Genomic DNA, 21,555 nt, shown 5'->3' with positions numbered 1-21,555 from the left:
GCCTTGCTATTTAGCTCCACCTGAGTCTGTCTTCCTTGCTCCTTGTCAATGTTCCAGTGTTGGATCTGAGCTACTGCATCTTTCCTTTGGCCTGCTGCTCTGCTAGATAAGTGCTTCTAGTTTGTTTTCTGTTTTTTCTGTCCAGCTTGTTATTTTCTTTTGCTGGAAGCTCTGAGAAGCAAAGGGGTGCACCGCCGTGCTGTTAGTTCGGCACGGTGGGTCTTTTTGCCCCTTTGCGTGGTTTTCGTTTTAGGGTTTTTTGTAGACTGCATAGTTCTCTTTGCTATCCTCGCTCTGTCTAGAATATCGGGCCTCACTTTGCTGAATCTATTTCATTCCTACGTTTGTCTTTTCATCTTGCTAACAGTCATTATATGTGGGGGCTGCCTATTCCTTTGGGGTATTTCTCTGAGGTAAGTCAGGCTTGTATTTCTATCTTCAGGCTAGTCAGCTCCTCAGGCAGTGCCGAGTTGCATAGGTAGTTGATAGGCGCAATCCACTGCTGCTTCCAGTTGTGTGAGGATAGATCAGGTACTGCAGTCTACAGAGATTCCACGTCTCAGAGCTCGTCCTATTGTTTTGGGTTATTGCCAGATCTCTGTATGTGCGCTGATTACTGCACGCTGTGTTGCCTGATTGCCAGCCATAACAGTACAAGGAGCCTTTCAATGATTTCCAATAGAGGGAAAAAAGAAATCCTGACATCATTTTTTTTTCTTAGCTCTGTCTTCAGTCTTTTTTTTCCCCTAGACATTAGAGTGCTTCAGGACACAGCTGTGGACATGGATATTCAGGCTCTGTGCTCCTCAATGGATAATCTCGTTGTAAATGTACAAAAGATTCAAGATACTATTGATCAGAAATCGATGCTAGAACCAAGAATTCCGATTCCTGATTTGTTTTTTGGTGACAGAACTAAGTTCCTGAGCTTCAGAAATAATTGTAAGCTATTTTTGGCCTTGAAACCTCATTCTTCTGGTAATCCTATTCAACAGGTTTTGATTATTATTTCTTTTTTGCGCGGCGACCCACAGGACTGGGCGTTTTCTCTTGCACCAGGAGATTCTGCATTGAGTAATGTTGATGCATTTTTCCAGGCGCTGGGATTGCTTTACGATGAGCCTAATTCAGTGGATCAAGCTGAGAAAAATCTGCTGGCTTTATGCCAGGGTCAGGATGATGTAGAAGTATATTGTCAGAAATTTAGAAAATGGTCAGTACTCACTCTGTGGAATGAATCTGCACTAGCGGCTTTGTTCAGAAAGGGTCTCTCTGAAGCTCTTAAGGATGTAATGGTGGGATTTCCTATGCCTGCTGGTTTGAATGAGTCTATGTCCTTGGCCATTCAGATCGGTCGTCGCTTGCGCGAGCGTAAATCTGTGCACCATCTGGCGGTATTGTCTGAGAGTAAGCCTGAGCCTATGCAGTGCGACAGGACTATGACTAAAGTAGAACGGCACGAACACAGACGTCTGAACAGACTGTGTTTCTATTGTGGTGATTCTACTCATGCTATTTCTAATTGTCCTAAACGCACTAGGCGGTTCGATAGCTCTGCCGTTATTGGTACTGTACAGTCCAAATTCCTTTTGTCCATTACCTTAATGTGCTCTTTGTCATCATATTCTGTCATGGCGTTTGTGGATTCAGGCGCTGCCCTGAATCTGATGGATTTGGATTATGCTAAACGTTGTGGATTTTTCTTGGAGCCTTTGCGGTGTCCTATTCCGTTGAGAGGAATTGATGCTACACCTCTGGCCAAGAATAAGCCTCAGTACTGGGCCCAGCTGACCATGTGCATGGCTCCTGCACATCAGGAAGTTATTCGCTTTTTGGTACTGCATAATTTGCATGATGTGGTCGTGTTGGGGTTGCCATGGCTACAAACCCATAATCCAGTATTGGATTGGAACTCTATGTCGGTAACCAGCTGGGGTTGTCAGGGAGTACATGGTGATGTTCCATTTTTGTCTATTTCGTCATCCATTCCTTCTGACATCCCAGAGTTCTTGTCGGACTTTCAGGATGTATTTGAAGAGTCCAAGTCTGATGCCCTTCCTCCGCATAGGAATTGTGATTGTGCTATCGATTTGATTCCTGGTAGTAAATTCCCTAAGGGTCGTTTATTTAATTTGTCCGTACCTGAACACACCGCTATGCGCAGTTATGTGAAGGAGTCCCTGGAGAAGGGACATATTCGCCCATCGTCGTCACCATTGGGAGCAGGGTTCTTTTTTGTAGCCAAGAAGGATGGTTCGCTAAGACCGTGTATTGATTACCGCCTTCTTAATAAGATCACTGTTAAGTTTCAGTATCCCTTGCCATTGATTTCTGACTTGTTTGCTCGGATTAAGGGGGCTAGTTGGTTTACTAAGATTGATCTTCGTGGTGCGTATAATCTTGTGAGAATCAGGCAGGGAGATGAATGGAAAACGGCATTTAATACGCCCGAGGGTCATTTTGAGTATCTGGTGATGCCGTTCGGACTTGCCAATGCTCCATCTGTTTTTCAGTCTTTTATGCATGACATTTTCCGTGAGTATCTGGATAAATTCTTGATTGTTTACTTGGATGACATTTTGATCTTCTCAGATGATTGGGAGTCTCATGTGAAGCAAGTCAGAATGGTTTTCCAGGTACTGCGTGCTAATTCCTTGTTCGTGAAGGGATCAAAGTGTCTCTTCGGTGTGCAGAAAGTTTCATTTTTGGGGTTCATCTTTTCCCCTTCTACTATCGAGATGGATCCGGTTAAGGTTCAGGCCATCCAGGATTGGACTCAGCCGACATCTCTAAAAAGTTTGCAGAAATTCCTGGGCTTTGCTAATTTTTATCGTCGCTTCATCTGTAATTTTTCTAGCATTGCCAGACCATTGACCGATTTGACCAAGAAGGGTGCTGATTTGGTTAATTGGTCTTCTGCTGCCGTGGAAGCTTTTCAGGAGTTGAAGCGTCGTTTTTGCTGTGCCCCTGTGTTGTGTCAACCTGATGTTTCTCTTCCGTTCCAGGTCGAGGTTGATGCTTCTGAGATTGGTGCAGGGGCGGTTTTGTCACAGAGAGGTTCTGGTTGCTCAGTGTTCAAACCATGTGCTTTCTTTTCCAGGAAATTTTCTGCTGCTGAGCGTAATTATGATGTGGGCAACCGAGAGTTGCTGGCCATGAAGTGGGCATTCGAGGAGTGGCGTCATTGGCTTGAGGGTGCTAAGCATCGCGTGGTGGTTTTGACTGATCATAAGAACCTTACTTATCTTGAGTCTGCCAAGCGCTTGAATCCTAGACAGGCCCGTTGGTCGTTATTTTTTGCTCGTTTTGATTTTGTGATTTCATACCTTCCGGGCTCTAAAAATGTGAAGGCAGATGCTCTGTCTAGGAGTTTTGTGCCCGACTCTCCGGGGTTATCTGAGCCGGCGAGTATCCTCAAGGAAGGAGTCATTGTGTCTGCCATCTCCCCTGATTTGCGGAGAGTGTTGCAGAAATTTCAGGCTAATAAACCTGATCGTTGTCCGGCCGAGAAACTGTTCGTCCCTGATAGGTGGACTAGTAAAGTTATCTCTGAACTTCATTGTTCGGTGCTGGCCGGTCATCCAGGAATCTTTGGTACCAGGGAGTTGGTTGCTAGATCCTTCTGGTGGCCATCTCTGTCACGGGATGTGCGTGCTTTTGTGCAGTCCTGTGGAATTTGTGCTAGGGCTAAGCCCTGCTGTTCACGTGCCAGTGGGTTGCTTTTGCCCTTGCCGGTCCCGAAGAGGCCTTGGACACATATTTCGATGGATTTCATTTCTGACCTTCCCGTTTCTCAAAAGATGTCTGTCATTTGGGTGGTCTGTGATCGCTTTTCTAAAATGGTCCATCTGGTGCCCTTGGTTAAATTGCCTTCCTCCTCTGATTTGGTGCCTTTGTTCTTCCAGCATGTGGTTCGTTTACATGGCATTCCTGAGAATATTGTTTCTGACAGAGGTTCCCAGTTTGTCTCGAGGTTCTGGCGAGCCTTTTGTGGCAGGATGGGCATTGACCTGTCTTTTTCCTCGGCCTTCCATCCTCAGACTAATGGCCAGACCGAACGAACCAATCAGACCTTGGAAACATATCTGAGATGTTTTGTTTCCGCTGACCAGGATGATTGGGTGTCATTTTTGCCGTTGGCTGAGTTCGCCCTTAATAATCGGGCCAGCTCGGCTACCTTGGTCTCTCCATTTTTCTGCAATTCTGGGTTCCATCCTCGTTTCTCTTCAGGACAGGTTGAGTCTTCGGACTGTCCTGGTGTGGATTATGTGGTGGACAGGTTGCAGCAGATCTGGACTCAGGTAGTGGACAATTTGACCTTGTCCCAGGAGAAGGCTCAGCTTTTCGCTAATCGCAGACGCCGTGTGGGACCCCGACTTCGTGTTGGGGATCTGGTTTGGTTATCTTCTCGTCATATACCTATGAAGGTTTCCTCTCCTAAATTTAAACCTCGTTTTATTGGTCCGTATAGGATTTCTGAGATTCTCAATCCGGTGTCTTTTCGTCTGACCCTCCCAGACTCCTTTTCCATACATAATGTATTCCATAGGTCGTTGTTGAGGAGATACGTGGCACCTATGGTTCCATCTGTGGAGCCTCCTGCCCCTGTTTTGGTGGAGGGGGAATTGGAGTATATTGTGGAGAAGATTTTGGATTCTCGTGTCTCTAGACAGAAACTCCAGTATCTGGTCAAATGGAAGGGTTATGCTCAGGAAGATAATTCCTGGGTTTTTGCCTCTGATGTCCATGCCCCAGATCTTGTTCGTGCCTTTCATGTGGCTCATCCTGGTCGGCCTGGGGGTTCTGGTGAGGGTTCGGTGACCCCTCCTCAAGGGGGGGGTACTGTTGTGAATTCTGTGGCTGAGTTCACTTCTGTGGTCACAAGTGGTATTGCAGTCTCTGGGCTTCCTCCCTCAGGTGTTTTGGTGAGCTCGTTGGCTGCCTTGCTATTTAGCTCCACCTGAGTCTGTCTTCCTTGCTCCTTGTCAATGTTCCAGTGTTGGATCTGAGCTACTGCATCTTTCCTTTGGCCTGCTGCTCTGCTAGATAAGTGCTTCTAGTTTGTTTTCTGTTTTTTCTGTCCAGCTTGTTATTTTCTTTTGCTGGAAGCTCTGAGAAGCAAAGGGGTGCACCGCCGTGCTGTTAGTTCGGCACGGTGGGTCTTTTTGCCCCTTTGCGTGGTTTTCGTTTTAGGGTTTTTTGTAGACTGCATAGCTCTCTTTGCTATCCTCGCTCTGTCTAGAATATCGGGCCTCACTTTGCTGAATCTATTTCATTCCTACGTTTGTCTTTTCATCTTGCTAACAGTCATTATATGTGGGGGCTGCCTATTCCTTTGGGGTATTTCTCTGAGGTAAGTCAGGCTTGTATTTCTATCTTCAGGCTAGTCAGCTCCTCAGGCAGTGCCGAGTTGCATAGGTAGTTGATAGGCGCAATCCACTGCTGCTTCCAGTTGTGTGAGGATAGATCAGGTACTGCAGTCTACAGAGATTCCACGTCTCAGAGCTCGTCCTATTGTTTTGGGTTATTGCCAGATCTCTGTATGTGCGCTGATTACTGCACGCTGTGTTGCCTGATTGCCAGCCATAACAATTCTCCTAATGTTGCACAATGCAAATCGTAGCTGATAAGCTTCTTCCTCTCCTTTTCCCAATCCCTCGATTTTATATCATTGCTTGGTAGATGCAGGAAGTCAGTTTTAGTCTTAATCTTAGATAGGATAGTAGATCCGGTAGACTCGTCGTACACATATGTCTCGGCTGACATGGATTCGATTGGTGCTAATTAGTGTTGAGCATTCCGATACCGCAAGTATCGGGTATCGGCCGATATTTGCGGTATCGGAATTCCGATACTGAATTCCGATACTTCCCGCGTATCGGATACCGGAATCGGAAGTTCCCAGAATTCAAATTGAACGCAGCAGCCAATGAGGAATGAATGAAAGTGTGGGCACATCCTGTTTAGCATGGTGGGCATGTAAGTACTGGCAAGGCTTGGATTGGCTGCTGAAATGATGTCACTCTGCACTATAAAAAAGCGCTGCCGCCATTTTGCGCTCACTCTGCTGTGATTTCAGTTAGGGACAGGACGCTGTGTTCTAACTGAGGGCCAGTTGAGCTAGCTAATTGCTTTATTTTCCTTTCCAAAGGCTAATTTAGCAAAACGCTGTGTGTTCTTCACTGTTCACCTTGCTCTTGCCTTGCAGCGCTGTTTTAACAGCGTTCTGCAAGGTCTCTGTGTGTGTGTGTGTGCAGCTCACTCTGTAGTCTGTGTGCAGCCATATACCCGGTTGTATTCAGCTCAGGGGGGGTTCACACTGCCTCACACAGTTGTTCTTTTTTGCTCTTAGTGCAGCCTGCTGCACATTTTTTCTCAAATTTCCTATTAGTGTTTTTCCACCAGTCTCCAGCTCTATTGTGGAAAAACACTACATAGGATAACCTAGAGGGGGGTTTTTGGGCCTTGCAGCGCCGTTTACGGCTGTCTGCACGGTCTCCGTGTGAGCCCAGCTCGCCCTGTAGTCTGTGTGCAGCCATAGCCGGTTGGATTCAGCTCAGGGTTCGTTACTGGCTCATACCTTGAGAAAAATTTTCCTTTTTTTCAAATAGTGCAGCCTGTTTAAAATTTGAAAAAAAAAATTCCTATTAGTGTCTTTCCACTCGTATCCAGCTAAATAGTGGAAAAACACTATATAGGATAACCTAGAGGAGGGTTTTTTGGCCTTGCAGCGCCGTTTACGGCTGTCTGCACGGTCTCCGTGTGAGCCCAGCTCGCCCTGTAGTCTGTGTGCAGCCATAGCCGGTTGGATTCAGCTCAGGGTTCGTTACTGGCTCATACCTTGAGAAAAATTTTCCTTTTTTTCAAATAGTGCAGCCTGTTTAAAATTTGAAAAAAAAAATTCCTATTAGTGTCTTTCCACTCGTATCCAGCTAAATAGTGGAAAAACACTATATAGGATAACCTAGAGGAGGGTTTTTTGGCCTTGCAGCGCCGTTTACGGCTGTCTGCACGGTCTCCGTGTGAGCCCAGCTCGCCCTGTAGTCTGTGTGCAGCCATAGCCGGTTGGATTCAGCTCAGGGTTCGTTACTGGCTCATACCTTGAGAAAAATTTTCCTTTTTTTCAAATAGTGCAGCCTGTTTAAAATTTGAAAAAAAAAATTCCTATTAGTGTCTTTCCACTCGTATCCAGCTAAATAGTGGAAAAACACTATATAGGATAACCTAGAGGAGGGTTTTTTGGCCTTGCAGCGCCGTTTACGGCTGTCTGCACGGTCTCCGTGTGAGCCCAGCTCGCCCTGTAGTCTGTGTGCAGCCATAGCCGGTTGGATTCAGCTCAGGGTGCGTTACTGCCTCATACCTTGAAAAACAATTTCCTTTTTTTCAAATAGTGCAGCCAGTTTAAAATTTGAAAAAAAAAATTCCTATTAGTGTCTTTCCACTTGTATCCAGCTAAATAGTGGAAAAACACTATATAGGATAACCTAGAGGAGGGTTTCTTGGCCTTGCAGCGCCGTTTACGGCTGTCTGCACGGTCTCCGTGTGATTTAAACTAGCTCTGTAGCCCGATCTGCACCAAAAAAAAGGTTAAGTTCACCAAACACAACTTACACTTGTGTAGGCCACATTTGAAAAATAATAAAGTTTAGTCCACAATTTACAACATTAGTGTTTCTTACACCTGTTAGGAGGAGCATTACAGGAATAAGCACACTAAGGCCTTAGTACTTTTCTGCTTATCTTTATCTGTCAACCAAGATGAAGAGGGCAGGGAGTAAGGCACGTGGGCGTGGGCGCGGAGCAGGGAGAGGAGCAGGGAGAGGACGTGGTGATTCTGTGCCTGCTGCGGGCGCCGGTGACTCGTCGTCACTCAGTTTCAGCAGGGAACAGTCCTTCATGCGCAGCTTTGTCGGAGAGCGCCGTGCACCGCTGCTGCGTGAAGACCAAATTGAAGCCGTTGTCGGGTGGATGGCAGCTAACGCCTCGGCATCGACTTCAGTTAGTGCCACATCCTCTCAGGCACAGAGCACTGGAGAGCAGCCATCTGTCTCTTCACCACCTGCCAAATTGGCCAGGCAGTCAGAGAGCCCAGGACAGGAGCCGTCTCTACTTCTGTTCTCTGAATCTCTTGGCTTGGAAACAGGGGGCCAGCCAAGCAGCATTGGAGAAATGGAAGAAGAGGCAGTGTGCAGTGATGCCCAAAAGCTTTATCTCTCTGACTCTGAAGAGGCAGGTGGGCCAGTGCCTCCGGTGACCACAGCGCAGTACGCATCTGATGATGAAACTCAGGTGCCGCTTTCTCGTGCGTACTGTGCTGCTGAGACTACCCAGGAGGAGCAGTTGGTGGCAGAGGGTAGTGGAGATGATGAGGTCCTTGACCCATCGTGGCGTGAGGAACAGGAAGGTGGTGGGAGCAGCTCAGAGGAAGAGCTTCCTCTTACGGGCCAAAGAGGGAGAGGGAGGGGGAAGACTGCGGAGCCTGTAGCCTCCACTTTGGCACCCGTTAGGAGCCTGTCTCTTTCCAAAGCCAAAAAGGGCGCTCCCAAGACTTGCAGTGCCTGGTCCTTTTTTGACACAGTTGCAGATGACATTTGTTTTGTCAAATGCAAGCTGTGTCATCATAAAGTAAAAAGAGGGAAAAATGTCAGCAACCTCAATACCACAAATATGTGGAAACATGTGCGGACCAGGCACGCGGTGGAGTTACAGAAACACACTGAAGATGTAGGCCAACCAACAGCGGCAGCTACCACCTCTTCAGCTCGTGTTGCCTCTTCCTCCAGCTCACGCACAGCTGGTTTGGCTTCCTCCCAGAGACCTTGTGTAATTCCACCCACAGCACCACCTTCCCAGTCATCCTCACACTCCCAGTCTACTCTACAGCCATCGGTAGTACAGGCATGGGAGAAAAGGCGGGCATTCTCGGCCAACCACCCCCGAGCACAGGCTCTGAATGCAGGCATTGCCAAACTGTTGTCCCTGGAAATGCTCTCGTTCAGGCTGGTGGAGACTGACAGCTTCCGTGACTTGATGGCATTGGCAGTCCCACAGTACAAGGTGCCCAGCCGCTTTTACTTCAGCAGGCAGGCTGTCCCTGCCCTGCACAGGCATGTTGAGGCAAACATAAAACATGCGCTACTGAACGCCGTCAGTAGCAAGGTCCACCTCACCACCGATGCGTGGACCAGTCAGCATGGACAGGGGCGATATGTTTCCCTCACTGCCCATTGGGTTAATGTTGTTGAGCCAGGTACAGATCGTGCGAGTGGCGCAGGACGTGTCCTGCCCACTCCAAGGATTGCAGGAATCCAGTCTGTACGCATCGACTCCTCCTCTTACACCAGTTCCTCTGATTCCTCTCTGCAGGATCCGTCACAGTCCACCCCCACATGGACCCGTGAACGTTTACCTATGACCGACATGAGCACAGCCGTGGCCAAACGTCAGCAGGCCGTCTTGAAACTAGTTTCATTGGGGCATCGAAGCCACACAGCGCAGGAGCTCTGGAATGCCATAAAGCAGGAGAGCGATGTGTGGTTACTGCCAGCGAATCTCCAGCCAGGCATGGTAGTGTGTGACAATGGCCGAAATCTGGTGGCAGCTTTGGCCCTTGGCAACCTCACTCACATCCCATGTCTGGCACATGTGCTCAATTTGGTTGTGCAGAGTTTTCTGAGGGACTATCCGGATCTTGATGCCCTGCTGCACAAGGTCCGCCTAGAGTGTGCTCACTTGCGGCGTTCCAGCTTGGCCAGATCCCGCATTGCTGCTCTGCAGCGCCGATTCCGCCTTCCGGAACACCGCATCATATGTGACCTACCTACCCGGTGGAATTCCACGTTACATATGTTGGAGCGGTTGTGTGAGCAGCAGCAAGCAGTTATGGAGTACCAGCTGCATCAGGCGCAAAGAAGTCGCAGTCAGCGCCGATCAGACTTCACAACCACAGAGTGGGCCACTATGAAGGACGTCTGCCAGGTTTTGCGTCCTTTTGATTATTCCACGCGGATGGCAAGTGCAGATGATGCACTAGTCAGCATGACTGTCCCCCTTATCTGCCTGCTTCAGCAAACTTTGCAAGGGTTAAGGGATGATGTGGTGGAAGAGGTGGAGGATGAGGAGTCACCTTTTCCATCAGCTTCTGGAGAGTCAGCGCCACGTGGTTCCTCACAAAGGGGTACGCAGGGGCCAATTTGTGAGGAGGATGAGGAGGAGTCAATGGAGGAGGAAGAGCTCCGTCCAGAGGAGGGAGCGACACAATTGTCCAGTGGTCAGTGTGTACAGCGAGGGTGGGGTGATGACGAGCGGGCAGAGATCATGTCTCAAGCAGGGGACAGCGTTTCTGGGCCGGTTGGCACTCTGCAGCACATGGTGGATTTCATGCTGCAGTGCCTGAGAAACGACCGCCGCATCGACCACATTCTCAACATGCCTGATTATTGGGTGTTCACCCTCCTCGATCCTCGCTACCGGGACAACGTCCAAAACCTCATCCCTGCGTTGACCCGGGAGCGTAAATTGCGGGAGTACCACGACACACTGGTGAATTCCATCATCTTCTCCTGTCCAACTGAGAGGAGTGCTGCTAGTGCTTTACAAAGCAGCTCAGTGCGTCGAGGCAGTGGGGGAGGCTCTGCCCAAAGAGGGAGCAGAAGCAGTGCCTCTGCCCAAGGCAAGCCCAGTATGGCACAACTCTGGCACACTTTTGTGTGCCCGCCCCAAATGTCTACACCATCACCGGCGGCTCCAGTCAGCAGGAGGCAACGGTTCCGTCAGATGGTGACAGACTACATGGCTTGCCCTCTTACTGTACTCCCAGACGGCTCTTCCCCGTTCAAGTTTTGGGTCTCTAAGCTGGATACATGGCCAGAGCTAAGCCAGTATGCATTGGAGGTGCTGGCTTGCCCTGCGGCTAGTGTCTTATCGGAACGTGTCTTTAGTGCCGCAGGTGGTGTACTAACAGACCGTCGCATGCGACTATCCTCCGATAACGTTGACCGGCTTACTTTCCTGAAAATGAACCAGGCCTGGATCTCGCAGGAATTTGCCACTCCTCTGCCTGATTAAGTAATTGGGTGTCATCCAGGTCTCCTGCTGTGTTCATCTTTCTACCACCTGAACTGCTATTCCTGGGCTCCAACACCGCCAGTTGCGGCTCAGAAGTGCAGGCTGCACAGTAAAAACATACGACCCAGTGTTATTGGGTTTCAGTAACGTCAGCTGATCCCCAGCTGTGTAGCCGGCAATGTGTCCTGCGACCGCCACGCTGGCACAACAACCTAAATGTAAGGGAACCTGTCCCCCCCCCCCCCCGTCGTTTGTTACTGAAAGAGCCATCTTGTGCAGCAGTAATGCTGCACAAGGAAAAGGTAGCTCTTTTTTTTTAGCTCTTTGCACACGCAGAACTTAACACTTATAAAATGTGTTCACTGATACCGTTATACCGTCCCGGAGCTGGGACTTTCCTTCGTAATGTGACGCAGCACAGCCGTCATTCCTACCCCCTTGGTGCCATGCGCTGCCTCCTCAGCGTTGTTTTAAGCTGTCACGGAGCCTGCGCTGTTCTGTTATCCCTTGGGCATGCCCTATTTGCGCTGCCTGTCTTCTGACATAATTTGGTGTCAGGCTGGCTGCGCCTGTGCGGCCGCGCTGCCCGAGATCCCGCCTCGCAGTGTCTTCTGATTGAGTCACACTGCGGGCCTGGGATCCATGGGCATGCGCAGTGCATATCTTCCCCTCGGGCTCTCGCTCATTTCCCTCCGCCTTCTTTAGACTGTGCGCCGTCAGCTGATCCCTAGCATGCCACGGCCGTGACACCGCACAGTCTGAAGAAGAGGGAAGGAGGGGAGTGAGAGTCGAGGTTATGCACTGTGCATGCCCATGGTTCCAAGGCCCGCAGTGGGATTACGTTAGATGAGACTGCGAGGTGGGATCTGGAGCAGCGTGGACGCACAGGCACTGACAGCCTGACACCAAATTATGTCAGAAGACAGGCAGCGCTAATTGGGCATGGCCAAGGGCTAACAGAACAGCGCAGGCTCCGTGGCAGCTTAAAACAACGCTGAGGAGGCAGCGCACGGCATCAAGGGGATAGGAATGACAGCTGTGCTGTGTCCCATTACGAAGGAAATTCGCACCTCCGGAACGGTTTAACGGTATAAAGGGACACATTTTTAGTGTTTACTTCGGTGTTTGCAAGGAGCATAATTAAAAGAGCAACCTTTTCCTTTTGCATCCTTAGTGCTGCACAACATGGCTCTTTCAGCTACAAACGTCTTGGGGGGGGGGGTTAAAGGTTTCCTTTCAACTTGCTCCAATCAGGCTTCGGCCTACACTCTGTTCCTCTGCTCCTCCTGCTGTCCCTGGGCTCTAACACCGCCAGTTGGTGCCTGGAAGTGCTGTGTGCACAGTCAACAGTCGCTCCTCTGTTATTGGGGTTCAGTAACGTCAGCTGATCCCCAGCTGTGTGTGCGGCAATACCTCCAATCTGCTCCTCCTGCTGTCCCTGGGCTCTAACACCGCCAGTTGGTGCCTGGAAGTGCTGTGTGCACAGTCAACAGTCGCTCCTCTGTTATTGGGGTTCAGTAACGTCAGCTGATCCCCAGCTGTGTATCCGGCAACGTGTCATGCGACCGCCACGCTGGCACAACTAAAATGTAAGGGGACCTGTCCCCCCCCCCCCCTAGGCGTTTGTTACTGAAAGAGCCACCATGTGCAGCACTAATACTGCACAAGGGAAAGGTCGCTCTTGAAATTATGCTCCTTGCAAACGCTGAACTACACACTCATGTAATGTGTCCCCTCACACCGTCCAACCGTCCCGGAGGTGGGACTTTCCTTTGTAATGTGACACAGCACAGCCGTCATTGCTACCCCCTTGGCACCGTGCGCTGCCTCCTTAGCGTTGTTTGATTCCGTCATGGACCCTGCGCTGTTATGTTATCCCTTGGCCATGCACAGTTTGCGCTGCCCGTCCTCTGACATCATTTGTTGTCGTCCTGGCTGCGCCTGTGCGTCCACGCTGCCCGAAATCACACCTCGCAGTGTCGTCTAATGTGATCCCACAGTGGGCCTGGTATCCATGGCCATGCGCAGTGCATATACTAGCCTCTCACTCCCCTTCTTCACGCTTCTTCAGACTAGGCGGCGTCAGCTGATCCCTAATAGCATGCCACGGCCGTGACGCCGCACAGTCTGAAGAAGCAGGAAGGAGGTGAGTGAGAGGCGATGATATGCACTGCGCATGCCCATGGATCCCTGGCCCGCAGTGGGACTACATTAGATGACACTGCAAGGTTGGATCTCGGGCAGCTTGGACGCACAGGCACTGCCAGCCTGACACCTACATGATGTCAGAAGACGGGCACCGCTAACTGTGCATGGCCAAGGGATAACATTACAGTGCGGGCTCCGTGACAGAACCAAACAACGTTGAGGAGGTGGTGCCCGGCACCAAGGGGGTTGGAATGACGGCTGTGCTGTGTCACATTACAAAGGAAAGTCCCACTTCCGGGATGGTTTGACGGTGTGAGGGGACACATTATATGAGTGTGTACTTCAGCGTTTGCAAGGAGCATAATTTTCGGAGCCACCATTTTCCATGTGCAGTATTACTGCTGTACAAGATGGCTCTTTCAGCAACAAATGCCTGGGGGGGGGGGTTAAAGGTTCCCTTTCAACTTGCTCCACTGCAGGCTTCGGCCTACACTCTGCTCCTCTTTGATTCCCTGGGTTTCAACACTGTCAGTTGCCACCTGGAAGTGTTGTCTACACAGAAAAAAACACTAGGTGATGTGTCAGTGGGGTTCAGCACCGCCAGCTGTTCCCCTGCTGTGTAGTCGGCAACGTGTCCAGCACAAGCCACGCTGGCACAACAGAACAAAAGCTGCCACCAGTGCAGGCTTCGGCCTACACTCTGCTCCTCTCCTCCTCCTGCTGACCCTGGGCTCAAACACCGCTAGTTTTTGCCCGGAAGTGCTAGCTGCACAGAGAAAAACACCAGCCAATGTGTTAGTGGGGTTCAGCAACGCCAGCTGTTCCCCTGCTGTGTAGCCGGCAACGTGACCTGCAAACGCCATGCAGGCACAGGAACTGAAATTAAAAGGGAACCTGGCCCCACCCCCCCAGGTGTTTCTATGTATAACAGCCACCTAGTACAGCAGTACTGCTGCATTTGTACAAGGTGGCTGACTTTTTCTCCTTGCCCACGTGGAACTCAACACGTACAAAATGTGTCTCATTGAGACCATTCCACTGTCCCTGAGGTGTGACTTTCCTTTGTAATGATACGCAGCACCCCCCTTGGTAGCGTTTCCCGTCTTTTGTCATCATGGTTAGCTGGCTGCGCCTGTGCATCCGCCCTGCTAGAAACAACGCCCCTCGTTGTCATATTTATTTTGTCAGCGAGGGTGTGGTTTATGGGCACGAGCAGTGCATATGTTCGCCTGTCTTAACTCATCTCCTTCCGCCTTCTTCAGACTGTGCGGCCTCCTGGCCGTGGTAGGCGATAAGGGATCAGCTGAGGCCGCCCAGTCTGGAGCAGGTGTAAGGACATGTGTAAGCGGCAAACCTATTTACTGCACAAGGCCACGAATCCCAGCCACGCAGTGTGATTTTTTGAAAACACACTGTGGGTCTGGGATTCATGTCCATCGCTAACCGCAACGGCCGACATGAAATGAGGTCAGAAGACAGGAAGCGCTCACAGCGCATGGCCAAGGGATCACAATAGCGCAGACTCCTGTACAGCAAATAAGAACGCTCAGGAATCTGCGCCCAGTACCTAGGTGCAAATTTTGACACCTGTGCTGCGTCTCGTTAAAAAGACAAGTCACGCCTCCACAACTGTTTGACAGTATAATGGGCTAAATAGTGTACGTGTTTTAGTCAGCGTGTGCAAGGAGCAAAACAAATAGAGCAACCTTTTACTTGTGCAGCATTAATGCTGCACAAGGTGTGGCTCTTGTACCTTGCAACACCTGAGGGGGGGGTTAAAGGTAACCTTTGAAATTGGTTCAACTAGGCTTCGGCCTACACTCTGCTCCTCTACTCCTCCTGCTGACCCTGGGCTCAAACACCGCTAGTTTTTGCCCGGAAATGCTAGCTGCACAGAGAAAAACACCAGCCAATGTGTTAGTGGGGTTCAGCACCGCCAGCTGTTCCCCTGCTGTGTAGTCGGCAACGTGTCCAGCACAAGCCACGCTGGCACAACCGACCAAAAGCTGCCACCAGTGCAGGCTTCGGCCTACACTTTGCTCCTCTCCTCCTCCTGCTGACCCTGGGCTCAAACAACGCCAGTTTCTGCCCGGACATGCTAGCTGCACAGAGAAAAACACCAGCCAATGTGTTAGTGGGGTTCAGCAACGCCAGCTGTTCCCCTGCTGTGTAGCTTGCAACGTGACCTGCAAACGCCACGCAGGCACATGAACTGAAATTGAAGGGAGCCTGCCCCCCACCCACAGGTGTTTCTATGTATATCAGCCACCTTGTACAGCAGTACTGCTGCATTTGTACGAGGTGGCTGACTTTTTCTCCTTGCCCACGTGGAACTCAACACGTACAAAATGTGTCTCATTAGAGACCATTACAATGTCCCTGAGGTGTGACTTTCCTTTGTAATGACACGCAGCACCCCCATTGTTAGCGCTGCCCGTCTCCTGACATCATTGGTTGGCTGGCTGTGCCTGTGCGTCCCCCCTGCCCGACACAACGCCCCCCGTTGTCTCATATATTTTGACTGCGAGGGTGTGATTGATGGGCACGAGCAGTGCATATGTTCCCCTGTTTTCACTCCCCTCCTTCCGCCTTCTTCTGACTGTGCGGCCTCATGGCCGCGGCATGCGATAAGGGATCAGCTGAGGCCGCCCAGTCTGAAGCAGGTGTAAGGACATGTGTGAGCGGCGAACATATTTACTGCACAAGGCCACGAATCCCAGCACCGCAGTGTGACTTTAGGAAAAGCCACTATGGGTCTGGGATTTATGGCCATCGTTAACCGCACCGGCCAACATGAAATGAGGTCATGAGACGGCCTGCACTAACAGGGTATTGCCAAGGGATAACACAATAGCGCAGACTCCTGTACAGCAAATAACAACGCTCAGGAATCTGCGCCCAGTACCTAGGTGCAAATTTTGACACCTGTGCTGCGTCTCGTTAAAAAGACAAGTCACGCCTCCACAACTGTTTGACAGTATAATGGGCTAAATAGTGTACGTGTTTAATTCAGCGTGTGCAAGGAGCAAAATTAAATAGAGCAACCTTTGACTTGTGCATCATTAATGCTGTTCAAGGTGTGGCTCTTGTACCTTGCAACACCTGAGGGGGGGGGTTAAAGGTAACCTTTGAAATTGGTTCAACTAGGCTTCGGCCTACACTCTGCTCCTCTACTCCTCCTGCTGACCCTGGGCTCAAACACCGCTAGTTTTTGCCCGGAAATGCTAGCTGCACAGAGAAAAACACCAGCCAATGTGTTAGTGGGGTTCAGCACCGCCAGCTGTTCCCCCGCTGTGTAGCCGGCATCGTGTCCAGCACAAGCCACGCTGGCACAACCGACCAAAAGCTGCCACCAGTGCAGGCTTCGGCCTACACTTTGCTCCTCTCCTCCTCCTCCTGCTGACCCTGGGCTCTAACACCGCTAGTTTTTGCCCGGACATGCAATCTGCACAGAGAAAAACACCAGTCAATGTGTCAGTGGGGTTCAGCAACGCCAGCTGTTCCCCTGCTGTGTAGCTTGCAACGTGACCTGCAAACGCCACGCAGGCACATGAACTGAAATTGAAGGGAGCCTGCCCCCCACCCACAGGTGTTTCTATGTATAACAGCCACCTTGTACAGCAGTACTGCTGCATTTGTACGAGGTGGCTGACTTTTTCTCCTTGCCCACGTGGAACTCAACACGTACAAAATGTGTCTCATTAGAGACCATTACAATGTCCCTGAGGTGTGACTTTCCTTTGTAATGACACGCAGCACCACCCTTGTTAGCGCTGCCCGTCTTTTGACATCATTGGTTAGCTGGCTGCGCCTGTGCATCTCCCCTGCTCGAAACAACGGCCCTCGGTGTCTTATTTTTTTGGACAGCGAGGGTGTGATTGATGGGCATGTGCAGTGCATATGTTTGCCTGTGTTCACTCATCTCCTTCCGCCTTCTTCAGACTGGGTGTCCTCATGGCCTCGGCAGGCGATAAGGGATCAGATGAGGCCGTCCAGTCTGAAGCAGGTGTAAGGACATGTGTGAGCGGCAAACATATTTACTGCACCAGGGCACGAATCCCAGCACCGCAGTGTGATTTTTTAAAAACACACTGTGGGTCTGGGATTCATGTCCATCGCTAACCGCAACGGCCAACATGAAATGAGGTCATAAGACAGGAAGCGCTCACAGCGCATGGCCAAAGGATCACAAGAGCGCAGACTCCTGTACAGCAACTAACAACGCTCAGGAAGCTGCGCCCATGCAAAAAGGTGTTGTTTTCGACACCTGTGCTGCTTTTCTTTAAAAAGACAAGTCACGCCTCCACTACTGTTAAACAGTATAATGGGCTAAATAGTCTACGTGTTGCATTCAGCTTGTGCAAGTAGACAAATTAATAGAGCAACCTTTTACTTGTGCAGCATTAATGCTGCAGAAGGAGTGGCTCTTGTTCTTTGTAACACCTGAGGGGGGGTTAAAGGTAACCTTTGAAATTGGTTCAACTAGGCTTCGGCCTACACTCTGCTCCTCTCCTCCTCCTGCTGACCCTGGGCTCTAACAACGCTAGTTTTTGCCCGGAAATGCTAGCTGCACAGAGAAAAACACCAGCCAATGTGTTAGTGGGGTTCAGCAACGCCAGCTGTTCCCCCGCTGTGTAGCCGGCATCGTGTCCAGCACAAGCCACGCTGGCACAACCGACCAAAAGCTGCCACCAGTGCAGGCTTCGGCCTACACTTTGCTCCTCTCCTCCTCCTCCTGCTGACCCTGGGCTCAAACACCGCTAGTTTTTGCCCGGAAATGCTAGCTGCACAGAGAAAAACACCAGCCAATGTGTTAGTGGGGTTCAGCACCGCCAGCTGTTCCCCTGCTGTGCAGCTTGCAACGTGACCTGCAAACGCCACGCAGGCACATGAACTGAAATTGAAGGGAGCCTGGCCCCCACCCCCAGGTGTTTCTATGTATAACAGCCACCTTGTACAGCAGTACTGCTGCATTTGTACAAGGTGGCTGATGTTTTCTCCTTGCCCACGTGGAACTCAACACGTACAAAATGTGTCTCTTTGAGACCATTCCACTGTCCCTGAGGTGTGACTTTCCTTTCTAATGATACGCAGCACCCCCCTTGGTAGCGCTTCCCGTCTTCTGACATCATTGGTTGGCTACTTGCGCCTGTTCGTCCGCCCTGCCTGAATAAAATGCTCCTCGTTGTCTTAATTATTTTGACTGCGAGGGTGTGATTGATGGGCACGAGCAGTGCATATCTTCGCCTGTCTTAACTCATCTCCTTCAGCCTTCTTCAGACTGTGCAGCCTCATGGCCGCGGCATGCGAGAAGGGATCAGCAGAGGCCGCCCAGTCTGAAGCAGGTGTAAGGACGTGTGTGAGCGGCCAAAATATTTACTGCTCAAGGCCACGAATCCCAGCACCGCAGTGTGGCTTTATGAAAAGACACTGTGGGTCTGGGATTTATGGCCATCGTTAACCGCACCGGCCAACATGAAATGATGTCATAAGATGGGCAGCGCTAACAGGGCATTGCCAAGGGATAACACAAGAGCGCAGACTCCTGTACAGCAAATAACAACGCTCAGGAAGCTGCTCCAAGCACCAAGGCGTTATTTTGGACACCTGTGCTGCGTCTCATCAAAAAACCAAGTCACGCATCCACTACAGTTTGACTGTAGAATGGGGTAAATTGTGTATGTCTTTCATTCAGCGTGTGCAAGTAGACAAATTAATAGAGCAACCTTTCACTTGTGCAGCATTAATACTGCACAAGGTGTGTCTCTTGTACTTTGTAACACCTGAGGGGGGGGTTAAAGGTTTCCTTTGAAATTGGTTCAACTAAGCTTCGGCCTACACTCTGCTCCTCTCCTCCTCCTCCTGCTTCAACACGGGCTCTAACATCGCTAGTTTTTGCCCGCAAGTGCTAGCTGCACAGAGAAAAACACACGCCATTGTGTTAGTGGGGTTCAGCAACGCCAGCTGTTCCCCCAGTGTGTAGCCGGCAAAGTGTCCTGCAAACGCAACGCAGACACAAAGCTGCCTCCAGTGCAGGCTTCGGCCTACACTCATCTCCCCCTGCTTACCCTTTGCTCCAACACCGCTAGTTGGGGCTCTAGGAAGACAATCTTTAATAGGCAAGGCAACGCATCCGGGTTCCAGCACCGCCAGCTGGTTCTCGGCAGTGTTCTTGTCACAGGTACTCCCTCGTGCCAAGCCTGGTTTCAGCACCGTCAGCTGTTTCCGGGTTGTGTCAAGCTCACTGAGACACCTATGCTTGCCTCGTCGTGGTGCGGTCGGGTTAGCCAACTCCAGGGTGCCTCCAGTTTAGGAGCTTCCTATGTGGGCTGCGTGAACTGGTAGTCAAGGCTGGTTATGTAGTGCCAGTAGGCCCAGCTCCCCCTGTAGGACTGTTGGGGTTCGGTAACTGCGGCTGCCTCGCGGCCTAGCTGTTCTCTCCTCTCCTGTGGGCCTTGGGGTCCACCACCTGGTTCCAGCACCGTCAGCTGGTTCCGGGCCGAGCCTTTGGCTTAGGTGCCTCCTCCTGGGTATCCGAGTTCCGCCAACGCCAGGCGGTCCTTGGTAGTGCTTTTAAGCGCGGGCACCTACAGCTTGGTAACCGGGTTCCAGCACCGTCAGCTGGTCCTCGGTCGTGCCATTGGCTCTTGCACACTGGGGCAACGCATCCGGGTTCCAGCACCGCCAGCTGGTTCTCGGCAGTGTTTTTGTCACAGGTACTCCCTCGTGCCAAGCCTGGTTTCAGCACCGTCAGCTGTTTCCGGGTTGTGTCAAGCTCACTGAGACACCTATGCTTGCCTCGTCGTGGTGCGGTCGGGTTAGCCAACTCCAGGGTGCCTCCAGTTTAGGAGCTTCCTATGTGGGGCTGCGTGAACTGGTAGTCAAGGCTGGTTCTGTAGTGCCAGTAGGCCCAGCTCCCCCTGTAGGACTGTTGGGGTTCGGTAACTGCGGCTGCCTCGCGGCCTAGCTGTTCTCTCCTCTCCTGTGGGCCTTGGGGTCCACCACCTGGTTCCAGCACCGTCAGCTGGTTCCGGGCCGAGCCTTTGGCTTAGGTGCCTCCTCCTGGGTATCCGAGTTCCGCCAACGCCAGGCGGTCCTTGGTAGTGCTTTTAAGCGCGGGCACCTACAGCTTAGTAACCGGGTTCCAGCACCGTCAGCTGGTCCTCGGTCGTGCCATTGGCTCTTGCACACTGGGGCAACGCATCCGGGTTCCAGCACCGCCAGCTGGTTCTCGGCAGTGTTTTTGTCACAGGTACTCCCTCGTGCCAAGCCTGGTTTCAGCACCGTCAGCTGTTTCCGGGTTGTGTCAAGCTCACTGAGACACCTATGCTTGCCTCGTCGTGGTGCGGTCGGGTTAGCCAACTCCAGGGTGCCTCCAGTTTAGGAGCTTCCTATGTGGGCTGCGTGAACTGGTAGTCAAGGCTGGTTATGTAGTGCCAGTAGGCCCAGCTCCCCCTGTAGGACTGTTGGGGTTCGGTAACTGCGGCTGCCTCGCGGCCTAGCTGTTCTCTCCTCTCCTGTGGGCCTTGGGGTCCACCACCTGGTTCCAGCACCGTCAGCTGGTTCCGGGCCGAGCCTTTGGCTTAGGTGCCTCCTCCTGGGTATCCGAGTTCCGCCAACGCCAGGCGGTCCTTGGTAGTGCTTTTAAGCGCGGGCACCTACAGCTTGGTAACCGGGTTCCAGCACCGTCAGCTGGTCCTCGGTCGTGCCATTGGCTCTTGCACACTGGGGCAACGCATCCGGGTTCCAGCACCGCCAGCTGGTTCTCGGCAGTGTTTTTGTCACAGGTACTCCCTCGTGCCAAGCCTGGTTTCAGCACCGTCAGCTGTTTCCGGGTTGTGTCAAGCTCACTGAGACACCTATGCTTGCCTCGTCGTGGTGCGGTCGGGTTAGCCAACTCCAGGGTGCCTCCAGTTTAGGAGCTTCCTATGTGGGCTGCGTGAACTGGTAGTCAAGGCTGGTTCTGTAGTGCCAGTAGGCCCAGCTCCCCCTGTAGGACTGTTGGGGTTCGGTAACTGCGGCTGCCTCGCGGCCTAGCTGTTCTCTCCTCTCCTGTGGGCCTTGGGGTCCACCACCTGGTTCCAGCACCGTCAGCTGGTTCCGGGCCGAGCCTTTGGCTTAGGTGCCTCCTCCTGGGTATCCGAGTTCCGCCAACGCCAGGCGGTCCTTGGTAGTGCTTTTAAGCGCGGGCACCTACAGCTTAGTAACCGGGTTCCAGCACCGTCAGCTGGTCCTCGGTCGTGCCATTGGCTCTTGCACACTGGGGCAACGCATCCGGGTTCCAGCACCGCCAGCTGGTTCTCGGCAGTGTTTTTGTCACAGGTACTCCCTCGTGCCAAG

This window comes from Ranitomeya imitator, chromosome 4, assembly GCF_032444005.1.
Source record: "Ranitomeya imitator isolate aRanImi1 chromosome 4, aRanImi1.pri, whole genome shotgun sequence".
NCBI lineage: Eukaryota > Metazoa > Chordata > Amphibia > Anura > Dendrobatidae > Ranitomeya > Ranitomeya imitator.
The sequence above is the reverse complement of the archived record's forward strand: the minus strand, read 5'-3'. Positions refer to the sequence as shown.